The 17,434-nt window shown below is 36.9% G+C and overlaps 1 long non-coding RNA gene across 2 annotated transcripts in view; it reads left to right on the top strand.

Annotated features, from left to right (window-relative positions):
- Window positions 1–12,555, top strand: part of LOC307133640 — a 42,159-nt gene extending 29,604 nt beyond the window's left edge. The window contains exons 3-4 of one of the 2 annotated variants that reach the window (XR_013817461.1): window positions 10,608–10,713; window positions 10,795–12,555. This is a non-coding gene — a long non-coding RNA (uncharacterized lncRNA). The remainder of the gene's footprint in view (window positions 1–10,607; window positions 10,714–10,794) is intronic. The other variant, XR_013817460.1, reaches the window with a different exon arrangement.
- The last annotated feature ends 4,879 nt before the right edge of the window (window positions 12,556–17,434 follow it).

Here is a 17,434-nt window from a genome sequence, read left to right as displayed (position 1 = left end):
GTAAAAAAAAAAATTGTGTTACGTCCAGATACATATTCTTTATTGTTATGGGCTGTCAGAAGAGCTGTCTTTTCTTGCATTTGTGCTTTTTCTGTCTTTTTCCTCCTACTCAATCCATCTGAAAGGTAGCAGATTGCCCCCAGAGGCGCCTGCTTACAAGTCAAGAGTGAGACAGCATAAAAGCAAAGAAGAAACTGCCATAGCTTGAGAAGCTTTCCCCCCCACAAGCTTTCTCCAGAGTGCTGTCCTTTTGTCTTGCCCAGCCTGTTGCTGCAGTTAACATTCTTGTTTGATAGCTGCTAAATTTCCTACTCTTTGGTATTGAATTATTTGTATTGATTGTTGTGAGTCTCCAACATTTACACTTGTTGTAGTTTTAAGTGTGGAGATTAATGTTACCATTCACCTTTATCAGTCATTTCTAGGCTTTTTCAGGTTGTGTTCAGCCGCAACACCGGTTACATCACTTGCCCACCGCGCCCCCACTGTTGTTTTGTTCTTTTATAGTAATACAAATTATTTAGTTCAGTTAGAGAACAGACACTACAATATAAAACTGAACGTGTCTGCTCAATTGAGCCGTATAAGAGTTGCAGCACACAGACCAGAGCAGGAGTCAGCTGGGATGACTGAAAAGATGGTGGAAGATTTGGTTTCAAAGCAAAATGTAAAAGTTTTGGCAATATTTTGGATTTAATCCTAATGCTAAAAGGGAACCTGCAAAGGGTTAGTTGTGTTTTTCATTAAGAATAATAATGAACCCACCATTTAAGCAATTGCCACCCCCGAATTTCCGCTAATAATGCACAAGCGGCCGTGCGCATTTTACTATCGCTTTCGGATTATGGATTTAAAAGCGAGGAAATCATGCAATATGAATATCGCGATTTGTACATTTGTGATACATTGATTACTTCAATAATGTATACATTTAAAAAAAAATCTAAATCACCAATTCAAATCGAATTACTGGCTAAAACCAAATTGTAGTATTTATTAAAATGGCAAAAAATATATTTTCCAATTTCCTGGGGAGAAGTAGAGCTGTGACAACCGCATGTTTTACGTGAATATTGAGTGAAGCACAAAGCTTTATTTACAAAATAAATAATAGGTTCGCAGCCATGGAAACATATGGATTCATGTCGAATGAGAGACGTAGGCTTTGTGAGGTGAGCCAAATCTAAGCTTTGCCTGCGTTTTTTGCGATCTGGTCACCCGATTTTCCACGAATTTAACAATAGGTTACTCCATTTTATTCTACTGGACATGGAATCTCTTATTTATTTTCCCAAATCTTCATTTACGTCTCTCACAGGGGATTATAAACGTTTCTTCCTTTTGTTTGCTTTTAATAAGGAGTATATTCGCATACTTTACTGTGGTAAAGTAGAAAACAGTGTAGGACAGATGCATTTTACTTCAAATTCTATTTAGCACAGTTTGTGCTTGTTATTAGACTTAAGGTGCGTCAAGTTTATGTGTGTAGCGTATTTCATACACACCGGAGATTTTTAGTTTCTCTCGCAGCACATAATCAAACAAAGCCTAAATAAAGCATAAATTAGCTCTTCACACCTTTTACCACAAGTGTCAGTTTTGGAACATCAGGAGAAAACATGAAGATATTAGAAAAGTGATGCTCTCTTTCCTACTTGTGTGCCACATCCCTTTCAGCGCAAAGTGGCGACGCACCTCTGTGGGGAAATATAACACAAATATTTTTTATATTATATTCTTATATTATTTATATTACTATTATTTACTGATATGTATTTAAATGTTTTACAGGCTGTAGTATGTTGTTACACTGACGGAAGTACTAAAATAAACAGGCATGCTTAAATTGATGTTTGAACCTCGTTTATGTGTGTGCGTGTGTGCGTGTGTGTGTACCCGCCCCGCCCCCAACCAGCGCGCCACCGCTGGTAGTTGGTCCATTACCACCGTGGTGGTAAATAAAAAACTGCCACCGTCACAGCCCTAGGGAGAAGGATCATGGGAAACACTGACAAGTGCTACAAGTCACAAAGCGTTCTAGTTCTCTGTGAGGACAGAACACAACTAAGGTAGGCACGGAGTTGTCAGAGCAACACTAAACACTTTTAACACAAGTAAGAGCGCATCAGTAGGAGCTCTGAAGCGCACGGCTTAACTCCCCTGCTGTGAGAAACGAAACAAAAGTTATGTTTACTTGGCAACAGCTGAAATGTTGTTGACAGCTGCATGTTTGAGAGTTTACAATTTAATACGTTTGTTACATAAGGGACGTGGGAGGTTCTTACAGTTATCTTAGAAGAAATTGAATTAGGTTTATGCACGTTGTAATTTCACATCTGTGTGTGCACACATCTTCACACAGAAAATCTTAAAGGATGATAATGTAAAACGGCTACATCAGTGGTCAAAAAAATTATATTGAGGTTAGAACTGCAATATGATATTATTTAATAATGAATGAATCATTTTATAACTTATATTTCTGCATTTCTTTAGGTCTTGCTGCATCAAACACTGAAGCCCTAATACAGGGCTCCTCAAATCCGGTCCTGGAGGGCCACCGACCTACAGAGTTTAGTTTAACACACCGGAACAAGCTAATCAGGGTCTTCAGAGTCACTAGATAATTTCAGCCAATCGAGTTTGATCAGGGTTTGAGATAAACCAAAGACATTAGATATACAAAGACGGTGCACTCATAGTACTTTGAGTGGTAAAAAGTGCAATGCGCAATATGGCTGAATATTCTTCAGAATATTAGCCCCACCATCTAAATAAAAGAGTCATTGCTCCAGCTGCAGCTATAGAAACGGTCACCCCGCGTCCCAATGTCCATACTGTATAGTATGTGAGATTAGAATAAGTGTGTCTCAAAGCAGTATGTTGAAAAGAGTATGTCCAAAGTCCATGGATGGTCTACTTTTTCCGATAGATTTTCCGATAGAAGTGTGGATCCGTGCACACTATAAAGGCTAATATTGCCCACTACCAGTGATGCCCGGGTTGATCCAAAATGAGCGGGTGCCCGCGGCCACCCGCGGTTACCCGCGGTTACGAGTCATCCAAAAATATTTTTAATGATATTCGGGTCACGGTCGGTCGGATCGTCAATAAATCCTTATTTACCTTTTGAATGTTGAGCGTTATTAACTTTTGAATAAATGCTGACGCGGGACAAAATGCCCGATTTCCCAAAACGTTGAACTGAGCAATGCCATTGTACCATTTTAATAGGCTACTTTTAAGCGCATTTAAAGTCAGTTTTATGTATTTTCTGAGAGGGGGCGGGATTTTTGTTGGGAAAGTCGGGGGAGAGACGCACACTTCGATTAGACTGGATAAACACATGCAGCATCTTAATTGTTAAGAAAATTAAACGAAATAAATGAATAAATCAAGCCTGTATTACATAACACTAGGCTATATCATACAGCATTCAGAAAAATAACAGTTTGCGCTCCTAAGGGCTTTCACACTTTTCCAAATGTTTTCCAAATGTGGGCTGATGAATTCTTCAAGCCGGGTCGAAACATAAACATCGCGTTCATCAATAATATACATCTGGAGCTGAAATGGAAAATGATGGGCCGCCGCAAGAACTTCCTGCTCTCGCTGCTGCACCTCTGAGCGCACCACGCCAGGGCCTGAAACATTTTCTCAATGGCCCAATGAGCTACGATGAGCATTTACTACTTTTAAAAAATGCGGGTCAGGAAGCGGGTCGGGTACAATATTTTCTTTTTTTTTTGCGGTCCGAGTTGCGGGCGGGTTAGTTGAAAACGTCGGTCGGGTGCGGGTTGTTTATACATTGACCCGCGCATCACTGCCCACTACCCATTGTGCTTTGGAGCAGGATTTGGTTCAGAACTACAAACATGAGTAAAAAGGGATAAAAACTACAAAACATGGCGGTTATGTGCGACCGACAGTGAGAGGTTTAGATAAAGTTTTAGTGACTAATAGGCCTAATCAAATTGAACCGGTTACATTTTTTTTTTGTTATCCGTGTTATATTTCATCTGCAATAACAATGTGGACTTTTATTAAGATCAGTTTGGCCATTAACTTTTAAATGCATAATTTCGCATTAATATGAGGAGAGTTCTCCGCATGAAAGACCTGCGACTGCAGATCAACGTGCTACTGCATTTCTCGCTGATATGGTAAGAAAATTAACAATATGTGACTGACAACATGATTGACAGTCCAGTTTACGGTGACAGGATGCGTGTCAGGATTTTGCTACACACAAAAAAACAAAAAACATAGGACATAGTTTAAAGGGTACATAACACACACAGTTTCTGCCAATGTCATGTTAATCTTCAGTACCTATAGAGTACTCTCAACTCAACTCAGCTTTATTTATATAGCACCATTAAAAACAACAATTGTTGAAAAAGGTGCTGTACATTATATCAAATATCAGCAACATCATGTAAAAACATAAATTAGGTCACAAAACAGACCAGGCATAAATCAGCTACAATTAGAGGGGCTATATGCAACTTTTTCCCCAAAATAAACATAACAATAGCTTTTTTATTTTACCATTTATGACTCAAACATCTCCTGATGAGCATACTGACACCTTGTCCGCTCACAGTGGGTGCACCTATAAGCCTGTATCCTATTTTTCCTATTTTCTGGCGGGTCGTTTTTTTCCCGCGCTGTCTGCGGATGTGACGTCACCACCGCTGCGAGAGCGAGCAGAAAATAAGAGCAGTTCTGTTTTTTGGCCACAGGTGTCAGTCGCGAGTTTAAATTTCAGAAAAACGCATATAGCCCCTTTAAAAGCCAGAGAAAAAAGATAGGTTTTGAGTTTTGCTTTAAACTCATGCAATGTAGAGGCAAGTTTCGGTGCAGCAATGACAAAGGCATGGTCTCCTCTCAGTTTCAGCCTAGACCGGGGAACCTTTAACAGTCTCTGGGTGTTGACCTAAGAGACCTTACAGAATTTTGAATGGATAATACATCAGAAATATATACTGGAGCTGATCCATTCAAGGATTTAAAAACCAGCAGCAAAACTTTAAAATCAATTCTATAACGAATTGGGAGCCAATGCAGGGATTTCAGAATTGGAGTAATATAGTATTGCATCCTTCATAAGGAATAGGAAAAATATCAAAACTCTTTGGTCATTTTTTGAGCAAGATGCTAACGGTCTAATCAAATTCAATGATCTATGCTAAGCTATGCAAAAAATTGCTACCGCCAGACCCGGAGATTGGCTGAATGGATTAGAAAATGGTAAAGCTCAAACTGTTTAACTCTAGGGCAGTGGTTCTCAAACTTTTTATACCAAGTACCGCCTCAGAAAATATTTGGCTCTCCAAGTACTACTATTATGACCAACATTAAAATACAGTAGCGTGGTAGGCCTAACTATTCAACTACATCTTTGCACAGTTAAAAAATGAGGCAGTTTATTCCAAATAAGAATATTTATTGTTGTTAACCACTTTAACATTGTAAATACACAGTTTGTACATTAACACTGCACTGTGCTTACATACAGGTAAATAAAATAATTAAATAATGATTAAATTAAAATGCGTTGTACCTAAAAGTTAAATTAAAACTATTGTACTTAAATGTAAAAAAAAAATGATTGTGTTTTAACATTACTTTATTTAGTGATTCCTCTGCGTACCACTAGAGGCAGCCTGAGTACCACTAGTGGTACTCGTACCACACTTTGAGAACCACTGCTCTAAGGGATTTGGACAATTAGCCTATTTTCAAAAATAGTGGCATGTTCCTTTAAAAGAAAATTAAGTCAAAATGCCTGCGTGCTGTTTTCTGTGCGCACAAAAATGTATTCGGCGTTCACGTGATCTCGACTTAAAAAACACAAGAAAACATGAAACTTTCACTCTATTATGGTTAAACTTTGCAATTAATCCGCGAATAACATATCGTTCTGAACCGGGCCGCAGCTGCCTGTACACATCACGGATCAACTACGATCCCCATACTTGGCTGCGCATATTGCGATATCGATGCTAAAGCGATATATCCTGCAGCCCTAAAACCATCTAGTTTTCTGAATAATATTTTTCATTCTATGTTTTTATTTAAGGAATGTTAGCAGAAACGTATTCTTTCTGGATGGGCAGATGACCAATAATTTGCATTAAATGCACAATGGAATTCCATCATTTGACATGATGAATAAAGTTACAGTCGGCTGTAGAGTTTTTTTTATTGATTTGTGTGATGTTATGTGTTTGTGTGAAATTAGATGCACCCCCCAGTTCAATACAGCTGTGTGTGTTGCGCTCATGTGCACCTGCAAGAATCCTTGCATCATTGAACTAAGAGAGTTCTCACACACAAATGAACAGCAGAAAACCACCTGGACCACCAAACCCACTTCAGCTTTGAGTCAGCAACTAAACCTAAGAAAACAGACCTATCAATCGAGTCTTTTGCCCAATAATGCAATATGAGCTCAAATTAATAAAGAAATATTTCTAGTCTGTCCAATTTAATAAATTAATGGAATTTTTCAAGATTATTTGAATTATGATGCACATTAAATGTTCTGCTCTAAAATTTGCACCACAAAGATCCACAAGTCACATCTAATCAGCACATAAAAGAGGAACATCTGGAACATAAATGAGCCTAAATCACCTACGGCTAAATTCACGTTGGCACACACCCTGGCACACTGTGTGTGGCTAACAACTGTTTATCAAACAGATAATTGCATGACCCGTATCCGGTTTAGGTCAAGTGCTGGCTAATGCTCATCAACTTTGGCACATACTTCAAAGGCGGAGATAGGAGCATGTTTATTCATTTTCATTCTGCAGGGGCTGCTAACTATCAAAGTCCCAAACCTAGAGAGAATACACAAAGATTTTTCGGATACGATTAGGCTTAAAGAGCTCCGTGACCCCTACCATCGACAAACACCGACCCTGACGCTTTAGGAAGGAGCTCAATGTGATTTTTATTTCATGTAAGGTGTTAATGCTTGGTAATAGTCATCCAGCTTGGCAGATGCGATCTAAATTTCACTGGCACCCTACAACCTCACGATCAAGTTATATAGACCACAGCCCAGGGCAAGTAAAATTCCCAAGGAATTGAACACAAGAGGAGCCCCATATAGCTAGAAACCGCACTGCAAAAAAGAGCAGTCGGCTGACATCTCAAGGAATCCTGTACGTCACTGAGAGTGCAGAAACAGCTCTTTCTGGCACACGGACTGAAGGTCATGTGGAAGTATTTATTTGAGGCTCGGGACCCTCTTGGGGAAAGCTCTGCAGAATTCTTGGTCCTGAGAATTTGCTGGTCTTTCTCTTACCACAAAATAAATCCAATGTAGAGGATGAAAAACAATGAGCAAAGCAGACAAAAAATACTATGGGCTTGGAGCTTAAATGTGATGCATTTCTGATGAAAACAGCTGATTTGCACTGCTAAAACATTTTCTTCTGTAGAAAACAGCTTTGCCTCCAGTCTTATTAGGTAAAACTTCAGAGAGGGCAGTGTGAATTAAAAACAACTCTACAAAAGTCATTTTTAATTGCAACATTATAGCAAACAAAGTTCACAAGAAATACCTGAAATGAAATTATAGCCAAAGTGCAACCATAGCAGTAAAATGTGTGAGATAACTTAAAAAGTCGTCTGAATTGTGAATGACCTATTGGAGGGGTGTCTTTTTGCTATTAATCATGCCAGGTCTACCGAACACAAACACAATGTCAATGCATACAACCAACATGTCAACACATAAAAAAAGGAATTACCTTGTTCAGCATCCCTCTAAAGTCAAAAAGACTTATGTAACTGGCACAAATCCTAACTATGATTCTGTGATGTGGGTGACCTGGCTGAATTACTCATGTTTCTAACCAGATGCTGCTATAGTCTACATATGGTATATGGGTAAAAAGACATGTTACTCTCCTATTTACAATAAAGCTAAAATATCTTAAGGGTTCTTATCATCATTGAAAAAAAGTTACACGACCAATTATTTTCTGTCTTGCATATTTTTTCCTCAGAAGTAACGTTACTTCAACAATAGCTTTCAATCGGGAGCTTTAACGACTCATATACGTGGACAGAAAAATGACAAGATGTCGTCCTAAACCGTGGAAAATGGCCTATAACTGACAATACAAAATTATTAAACATCATTTTAAAACGAAAATCGTGTATATTCTTTGTTATTTTATTAAAATTCTGTGACATTTAGTTTACGCTGGTCCCCCCGGACATTTGTCTCGACATATCCCACAAACATCACGTTAAGCACATTAACACCATAGACAGCTTTTTATGCAAACATTTCTTTACAGCTACTCTAATTCAAGAAAAACAGCCGAAAACTACACTGATAACTCTGCCAACCATGATTTCCAACAGAAAGCCGGTTTGGGCAACACCCTCAGCCACACAATCCGCTTAAATGCTCATCATACATGGCGCTCTGGTCGCCCATCAAGTCTATTTTCGTTCGTTTTTAACATCTAATACGCATTTATTCAAATAGATTGCGAAAGAGTGTGGCTTAATTCTACTTACCGAAAGGTTCCAGCAAATAATCTACAATGTCTCAGTGATTCAAGCCTCGCCATGCGATCGTAGTGTTGTCCGATTCGCGATTCAATCGTTCTGTTCGACATGTCCCTTCCAATGAATCAGACGAACCGATTCGCAAAACTAAACGGTTCAACCAAATCAATTTCAATTTGATCAATTTTAGTTATATAGACTTTGGTTATAACAAGCCTTGATAATGTTTAATTCATCAAATTAATGAAACAACACAGTGTCACAAAAACATGATAAATGTGTTTGTTAAAGCTACTGTTAATAATGGACGAACAGCATAATGTGTGGAGTTTTATGATTTAATATATGCTTGGACAAATATCCAGACAATTATTATTATTTTAGTTTTTTTTGCACTATTTCTAATTTAGCCACACACGAATTAAAAAAAAAAAAGTGTGTGTGTGGCTATATTACAAATAGTGCAAATTAAAAAAGACAATAAATATAATAATAATTATTGGGATTACGTTTATTTGCTTTATATAATTGTAAGAATCGTGTTCCAAATGACCATTAAAACTGTGAATGTTGCACAATTAGTTTTAGCACAATATAGCCATTGTTGGCCTTAATTATATGATATAGTAGGCTAATCAACAATATGATAAAGAATAGCCTACCATATTTTAAATAAATAAACTAAATATAGGGACATTAAAATATAAGATTTTGGGGGATACCCTTTCCCTATAACATGCATCAGCATGTTCTCGGTGAATCTTGAGTCGGTTGTTGTAGGCTATATGACTTATTAAAATGATGTGTTCAAAGGAATCGATTCGGTAAAATGAATTGAACTACCTAGCACGTTCTCGATTATTTGGTCCTCCCACACTATCATTCTGCGTCATGACCCGCCACATGACGACAGCGCCAGGTTAAAATCTAAAGCGGGATTTCAAATCTTTGTCACATGAGTTCATGTTTTTTTTTTGCATTTTTAAATATTCATACATGATTAAATAGACTAGGCTATAATGCTGGTGATTTTAGAAGATGTTTTATAATCTAAAATAACCATTAAGACGTCTCAAAACGTTGAAATGGCAGGACGAAACAAGACGTTTTGTCTGAGAAGATGCATTTAGGCTACCACAATATTACTTCAAGTATCCTACAAACATAAACCCTGCCCTTATTGCGGTTAGTCAATATTTAAATTCGATTTAATTGAGAATAGGCTACAGCGTTAATTTAAGTAGGCTGTAAATTAGTAGGCTGTTGTGAATGTATCAAGACTAAAAACACTGGAATGTTGGGAATTCGAAGTTTTGATACAGAATTAATCAAAATGGTCTGCTTAATAAGCGAGAGAAAAACCTGTAGCATATTGCTTGGTTTATGCTACAAATTTGTCCTCGTGTTGTGTTTTCCCAATATGGACCCCATTCTTATGTATTTATTCAGATAATATTAACAAAGAAATGTTATAGCCGATATTAGTTTAAATATGCCTATAGGCCTTTTGAAACAACCTAATTAATCAAATGTGTATTTGGATGTTATTGGTAGGCTATTTGGGATTTTTTTGCATTTATTCTCAATGTTCAAACTTACAAAGCTGTAGTTACAATATTAAACATCTACAGCTAATAGGACTGTGATGCCCACATGTTAACGCATCCATCAATTAAACTATAAAAGACACATTAATGAGGAATGGCCATACTAGCCAACGTGCTTCATAGGCCGACACATTCCACGACACGCTCAACAACACTCACTTCAGATGTTCTCAGAGATGCAGCGAGAGCGCGCAGATCATGCTGGTCAGAAGAAAATAAAACTAAACTATGATTGGTTGAATTTATTAACAGTTGACAACCGTAACATGCCTAAGGGCTAGTCACGACAATTTAATTAGATAGCCTAGACAGACATCTTTTTTATCTCCTCGTTTATTATATTGATAGTGGTGCTGTTTTAAAAGGTTAAGTCACTCGACGTTTTGCGTTACTTCGCTAAAAACTAATTTGGTGGCTTGCTGCTTTAATAGATGCAATGATGTTTGTGTTTTATTGTAGGCTAGCCTTTAAACAGTTAATGAACGCGGTGACGACACATTTGGATGGGGATAGAAAAAGCCTTGAAAATAATATTAGAGTCTGTTTACACGACTGTTTTGTAAAGGTATTAATATTATTACTATTAGTATTATTATTACTGTTGTTGTCCTTTTTAATTAAGAATGTTTTCCCTTCGTATTCGCAGGTGCCTAAATCCGGAGTTCCCAAATGCAAATCGCAACTTTTGGAAAGTGGATGCTAGTAAAATCACCCCAAAGACACTTCCGTGGTTTGCGTGAAGTTTTCCCTGACCTTTGTGGAAACATGGAAATTCCCTCTCTAAAGAATGCGACGGAAAACAGGGCAACCTGCAAACGCCCTGATGCAGAAAAGAAGTTCACGAGCCCGTTTTCCATTGAGTCACTTTTGCAGCGGGAAAGCAGCGCCTCCGTGCGGCACAGACCTGCACACTGTGCAACCACCAGGAACTTTGAAAACCAGTTTGCAAACTGAGACATTGGTGTGGCCGTGGCGTGCAAGAGGAAGAAATGGGACTGGCCCAATTAAATGGGATATGCCAATTTCAGTGGAGTATATTCACACTTTTGTTTTCCTACTTACACTCCGGGCCAAATGAATGATGGATGCAGTCCCCCTAGTGGACCCTCCAAGAGGATGTAGGCCTACATGTAAAACCTCACTAAACTGTTGTTAAGACATTTAACATTTTTAGGAGTATACATGCATTAAACATCTTTAGTGATGTAGTGCTGTCAAATGTTTGATAACTTTATATTTGTGCCAAATAAAGTGATATTGTGTTTTCTAAACCTCTATGGCCATCTTTTGGGAAATATCCCATGTGGTCAACCAGATTATATATTTTTTCCAATAGGACATGTTCCTGCGTAAATATGCTTGTAGGTCCTGAAACGTGTAGTAAAAGCAGAACTTTTTTTAGTCACAAGAAATTGAAAATACCATCGAAATAACCATATAACATGCTTAAGAATTATTTAACAGAGTAAGACATTTTAATAGTCAAACAGGCAGAACAAAATCATTGTTTGCTGTGTATGCTGAATTTCATTATATCCCTGCTTGAATTATAAACCAAGGACAGACTGTATCAGAAACTAAACTCTTAAAGCTTTGAGATGATTAGAACATATAGCTCAATTAAAGAGCTGTATGTTTTCAGTTCAATGTGACAACTGTTGAAAATATTGCAATTTGCATTTTGGAACTTTGTTCAGATTGAATTATATTAATTTGATACACCTGCAACTTAAAAAGAGACTGTACATAATGGAGCTGACATTATAAAACCCAAATGTACCTTTTTTCTTACTCTAAGGTTTAATGGACCTTAAAGGGCACTTCATATACTCTATCCTTTTAGGGGTTCATTTTAATTTCATTTTTTTTTAATTAATTTCGCTTTAATTCCATTTTTAAATTAAGCAGCTCGTAAACATACTTTATATAGGAATATGTAAATCTGTTAACATAGCAATCATTTAAGACATTTCTCCTCATAGGCTAACCTTTTCCACATAAAGGGTTCTTTAACACTGTGTCAAGAACCCAGTTACAGCACAACATGATGAAAGACTTTTACACTCACCTGAACCTAACTAAACAGACCTGTACATCATGTTTTCTGTTTTACAAGACATATGTCAAGTCAGTAAATTTAATAAATATCAAAATGTCATACCAATGAAGTTATCTAGTCATATTAAGCAAAGAATAACTTTATTAATAAATAGCCTAAGTTAAGAAAATATTTATTGTAGGCTATTATCTGTTCATTTGTTTTGTAATTTAAATACAGTTGACATTTTAAGAGGTTGCGAACAAGTCGGTTTAATGGACTCATTGCCACTTATGAAGTATTTCATTTGCACATGAATGTCACGTGTGAATTGTCTCATGACAATAAACATTGGAATGTTGGGAATTCACAGGTTTGAATCATTGAATTAATTTGTTTCCTTCTTTGTTATAAATGTGTTTTTTTGTTTGTGATTATGCAACAAAGCAACTTTTGGTCTACATTATGTGTCCTTGTAAAAGACATAGAGTTTCAGAAAGGTGCTATATGTACACTCAGAAAAAAAGGTACAGAGGAGGTACAATTTTGTTCCCTGGGGAACAAAACGTATACCTTTAAAGGTACACAATTGTCCCTTAGGGCAGTGATTCTCAAACTTTTTATAAGTACCACCTCAGAAAATATTTGTCTCTCCAAGTACCACCATAATGACCAACTTTAAAATACAGTTTCGTAGTAGGCCTAACTATTTAGCTACAGCTCTGCACAGTTCAAAAACGAGGCAGTTTATTCCTAATAAGAATATTTATTGTTGTCAGCCACTTTAACATTCAACATTAACACGGCACTGTGCTTACATACACAGTTATGATGAATTTAATAAATAATGATTAAATTAAAATGTGTTGTACCTAAAAGTTAAATAAAAACTGTACTGTACTTAAATGTAAAAACTACTCAAGTAAACATTTAAATTAAAATGTATTGGTTTTTTAACATTCATTTATATTTAATTTAGTGATTCATCTGCATACCACTAAAGGGAGCCTGAGCACTAGTGGTACTCGTACCACAATTTGAGAACCACTGCCTTAGGGTAGGTACAATTATACCATTGTTTTCCTCTACTTAGATGTACAAAAATGTACCCTTAAGGGTACCACCCCAGTGATGGACACTTCTACCTTAAAACGTATTTTTATTTTTTGCTCGTTTTTTTTTTTTTAAGAGCAGGTCTGTGTGAAAACAACCATAATAGCCTACTAAACCACTTAAACAATCCCATCATAGCACAAATTGTAATTATGAGTAGGTTTGTTCTTAGGTTTATTTAATTTAAAAAAGATTAGGCTACACACCGTAGCCTAATGATTTATTTAAAACAAATTATATACCGAGACAATTAGGCTATACAAAGTAACTAGGCTATTTGATGAAACGTTTGTTTGATTATTAAGATTTTGTTTGAAAATGGGCTACATAGGCCTACTCTTTATTTCAGGCATGTAACAATATAAAAACATTTACAGCCAATAGAATAGACTGTGGTGGTCCAGGCATGCCCGCCCACGAATTAACACCTCCGTCAATTATGTAAAAGAGACATTAATGAGGAATGTCCATCTTCATCTTCTATAGCCGACGTGCTTCATATATAGTCCGGCAAACTCAGACACTCATCATCACTAGAGGCAGCTCACTTCAGATGTTCTCAGAGATGCAGAGAGAGAGCGCAGACATGCTGGTCAGAAGAAAATACAAGAGATACTCCAAACAGAAAATGACGTACCTGGGTCTGATCGCTTATGTCATACAAAACGCACCTGAGAAAAGATTAACGTTTTACGAGGTAAGTTCTGATAGTTTACCGCTGATGAAGCGCTCACTTTAAAACGGATCATTTTGGCGCTAAATTCTAATAGGCAACTTGGCGGAAAAATAGACCTTATTGAGAGCAGCGCCATGACAGGTGTGCGTGTGTAAGCGAGGCTGTGAGGGACTTACCATGTTTTCAGTGGCACCCGCTGTAAAAAGATGTTATAATTTTCCACAGCTCATGTTGTCTGGAGTATTTTGTCTTCTGAAATGTCTTGGAAATATACTTCTCCAGTGTTTCGTCAACAGAACAATACAACACACAGTAAATAAATAACAGTAAAACCCACTGTCTATCCCTCATTGTCTCGCTTTCATTTCCGTTAAAAATCAAAGATGGCGCTGCTGTGAATTGTGTCCTGACTTCATTTTCTGATGAACTTTTATTGAATATCGTTGACTTTTATAATTTTAAAGTTTTCAGTTTAAAAGCAATGTAACTTTCCAAGTTGATAATAATAAGAAAAAAACTAAATCTGAAAACATGTTGGCTATTACAATGTTTTGATTTTAATTAACCTGTTTTTCTCCCATCAGTTAATGAATGAGGTGACGGTATTTGTGGAGGGGGATAGAAAAGGCCTTGAGAATAATATCAGAGTCTGTTTATCATCAAACAACTGTTTTGTAAAGGTAAGTATTTCTTGTTATTATTATTAGTCTATTATTGTTACTGGACATTTATTAAGGATGTTTTCTCTTCAAATTTGCAGGTGCCTATAAATCCAGAGTGCCCAAATGCAAAACGCAACTTTTGGAAAGTTGATGATAGTAAAATCACCCCAAAGATACTGCGACGACATTTCCGTGGTTTGTGTGACATTTTCCCTGACCTTTATGAAAACATAGAAATTCCCTCTGCAAAGAATGCAACGGAAAACAGGGCAACCTGCAAACGCCCTGATGCAGAAAAGAAGTTCACCAGCCCGTTTTCCATTGAGTCACTTTTGCAGCGGGAAAGCAGCGCCTCCGTGCGGCACAGACCTGCACACTGTGCAACCACCAGGAACTTTGAAAACCAGTCTCTGGGCCGAGCAAACGGAGACATTGGTTTGGCGTGCAAGAGGAAAACATGGATCTGGCCCAATCAATTGGCATATGCCAATTTCAATGGATCATATTCACATTTTTGTTTTCCTACTTACACTCCGGGCCAAATGGATGATGGATGCAGTCCCCCTAGTGGACCCTCCAAGAGGATGCACTCAGTGTCTGAACTGTCCTATTGTACAGCACGCCAGAGCTTCAGACATTTCACTTCAAATGCTTTGAGCTGGGCCTACATGTAAAACCGCACTTACCATACACTTAACTTTCTTAGTGTGCATATTCCTCTTACTGATTTACTTTGCATTGCTGAAAATATCTGCCATCTTCTCATTTGCCAAATAAAACGATTGTTGTTTTTAAAATGTTGCCTATTCAAGTATATTTTGGGAAATAGCTGGTGTGGGAGACCAGGGGGATTTTTTTGCCAAGTAGTAAGCCTATATAGTCCTGGATCATATTAAAAGTAATTTCACTATAAAGATTTCCATTCAGACTCAACAAAAGGGGTGATTCAAATAAAATTTATTGACCTCCATCTTCCAGCAGTCAATATGCATGCAGATACAGGCTTCAGTCAAAATGATTTTTTTTCAAAGTTTCCCATCCTTTTCTTACAAAACTGCGTGCACCTTAAATAATCAATTCTGCAGCGTACAAACCACAAAAATACCAGTTTTACATTATCAAATACTGCACATAGAAAACATTTACAAAGCACAAGTATAAAATTACAGCTTCCCCATACAGCTCTTTACCATCCTGTTATTCCTAAACAGCAGTGCACTTTCAGCTCAAATAATTTTCTAAAAGTTTTGGGGGCTACCCGCCTCTGATAAATCTTTGATCGCGCTCTCCCAAAGTGCAAGACTTAAACCGGAGTGGGTTAAATATAGGATAGATGTATGGATGCCACTGTGCATGGATTTCAAAGTAGCTACATTTCTCATGAAGGTTGAGATCCTCTCTGCGAAGGTGAGCATGTCCTAACAGTGTCTGTGCTGTTAACAATGCCATGAATAATACGAATGGCTGATTATGGCAACAACAAAATAGCTGCTAACAGTTTGCTACATGAATGAGAAAACCCTACAAATGACTGTCGTTGCATTTGTAAAATAAATACATTGCCAATGACAGTCTGACCCAAGAGTACAATACATTTAAAGTTGTAATCATATAATATAAATAAAATAAAATATTATTACTATTTTTTTTTAAATTCAATGTTTTAGTAAAGTGTGATCACAAATAAAATAAGAGCCCATTTTTAAAGACACTGCATGGCTCATTGAGAAAATAGACAAATACACATGCTGCAAAATACAATCCCAGCTTTCTCCATATCATCTCTCTAAAAAAAAGTAGGCCTAAATGTAAATGACTAAACGCAAACACTGAATGTTACAACTGATATCTGATACAATCTTGAGTTTTTCATAAAACCGAATAGTTAAATAAATTGTGATAGATTGAATTGGATACCAGGGGCCTCGATTTTAAAAATAATAATAAAAAAAAGCACTTTTCCACATCAAAGTGATATGTACGTTGGTGTAGATTTTAGTCTTCACACACTCCAAGTTCAAAATCCACGACATCGTTCATATTTCTAGAAACGGTGGTCGACATGGAAAAGTGCTTAGCGCCACGTCAGGGTCTAAGAAGACACTTTTCCTTGTGGCAGAGAGTCGGAGTACTGCACATTTGCACATTTGAGAAATGATCATAAGATCAAATGTAGGACAGTTTCTAAGCAACATTTTATAAATGAGCCCCCTGGGTTCTTGTGCTCATGTTAGCCTTTACACATTAACACATACCGGGAAATGACACTGTAACACAAATAAAACTTGTAATGCAATAAAATTAAATATATATGTACATTCAAGTTAGAGATACTCATGATATCGGAGCAAAACACTCAAGGCTTTCAATAACACATCTAAGCCTTATAATAATTACTCACAAGTAAGGCAATAAACAAGCCTTCACCTTTTATCCAACAGACCACCCTTTAAAATAATTAATTTTACAAAAATAAGATAAATATCACCTCAATAGTCCTTATATTTGATAACAAACGGACAAAAAATCAAACAATATTAGTTTCATAAAAATACTTCACAAGGGTTTAAATGGCCCAGATAGTTGTAAAGGGAGATTATATTCCTATTTGAAAGTAAAACAATCTCTCAACATTTATATACATCATACAGTACCTGACAAAGCAACATCTCATAAAAGAAATGTTCAAAGTCACACATCATTCGCAGTTTTACAATCTACTGTTCATTTCTGACTGCAAATAAGAATGTAAGCATGAATACCAGTTAGACCTCCAACTGTATCGGCTATGATTGTT

The sequence above is a fragment of the Gobio gobio genome (assembly GCF_949357685.1).
Source record: "Gobio gobio genome assembly, chromosome: 11".
Classification (NCBI taxonomy): domain Eukaryota; kingdom Metazoa; phylum Chordata; class Actinopteri; order Cypriniformes; family Gobionidae; genus Gobio; species Gobio gobio.
The sequence above is the reverse complement of the archived record's forward strand: the minus strand, read 5'-3'. Positions and strand labels throughout refer to the sequence as shown.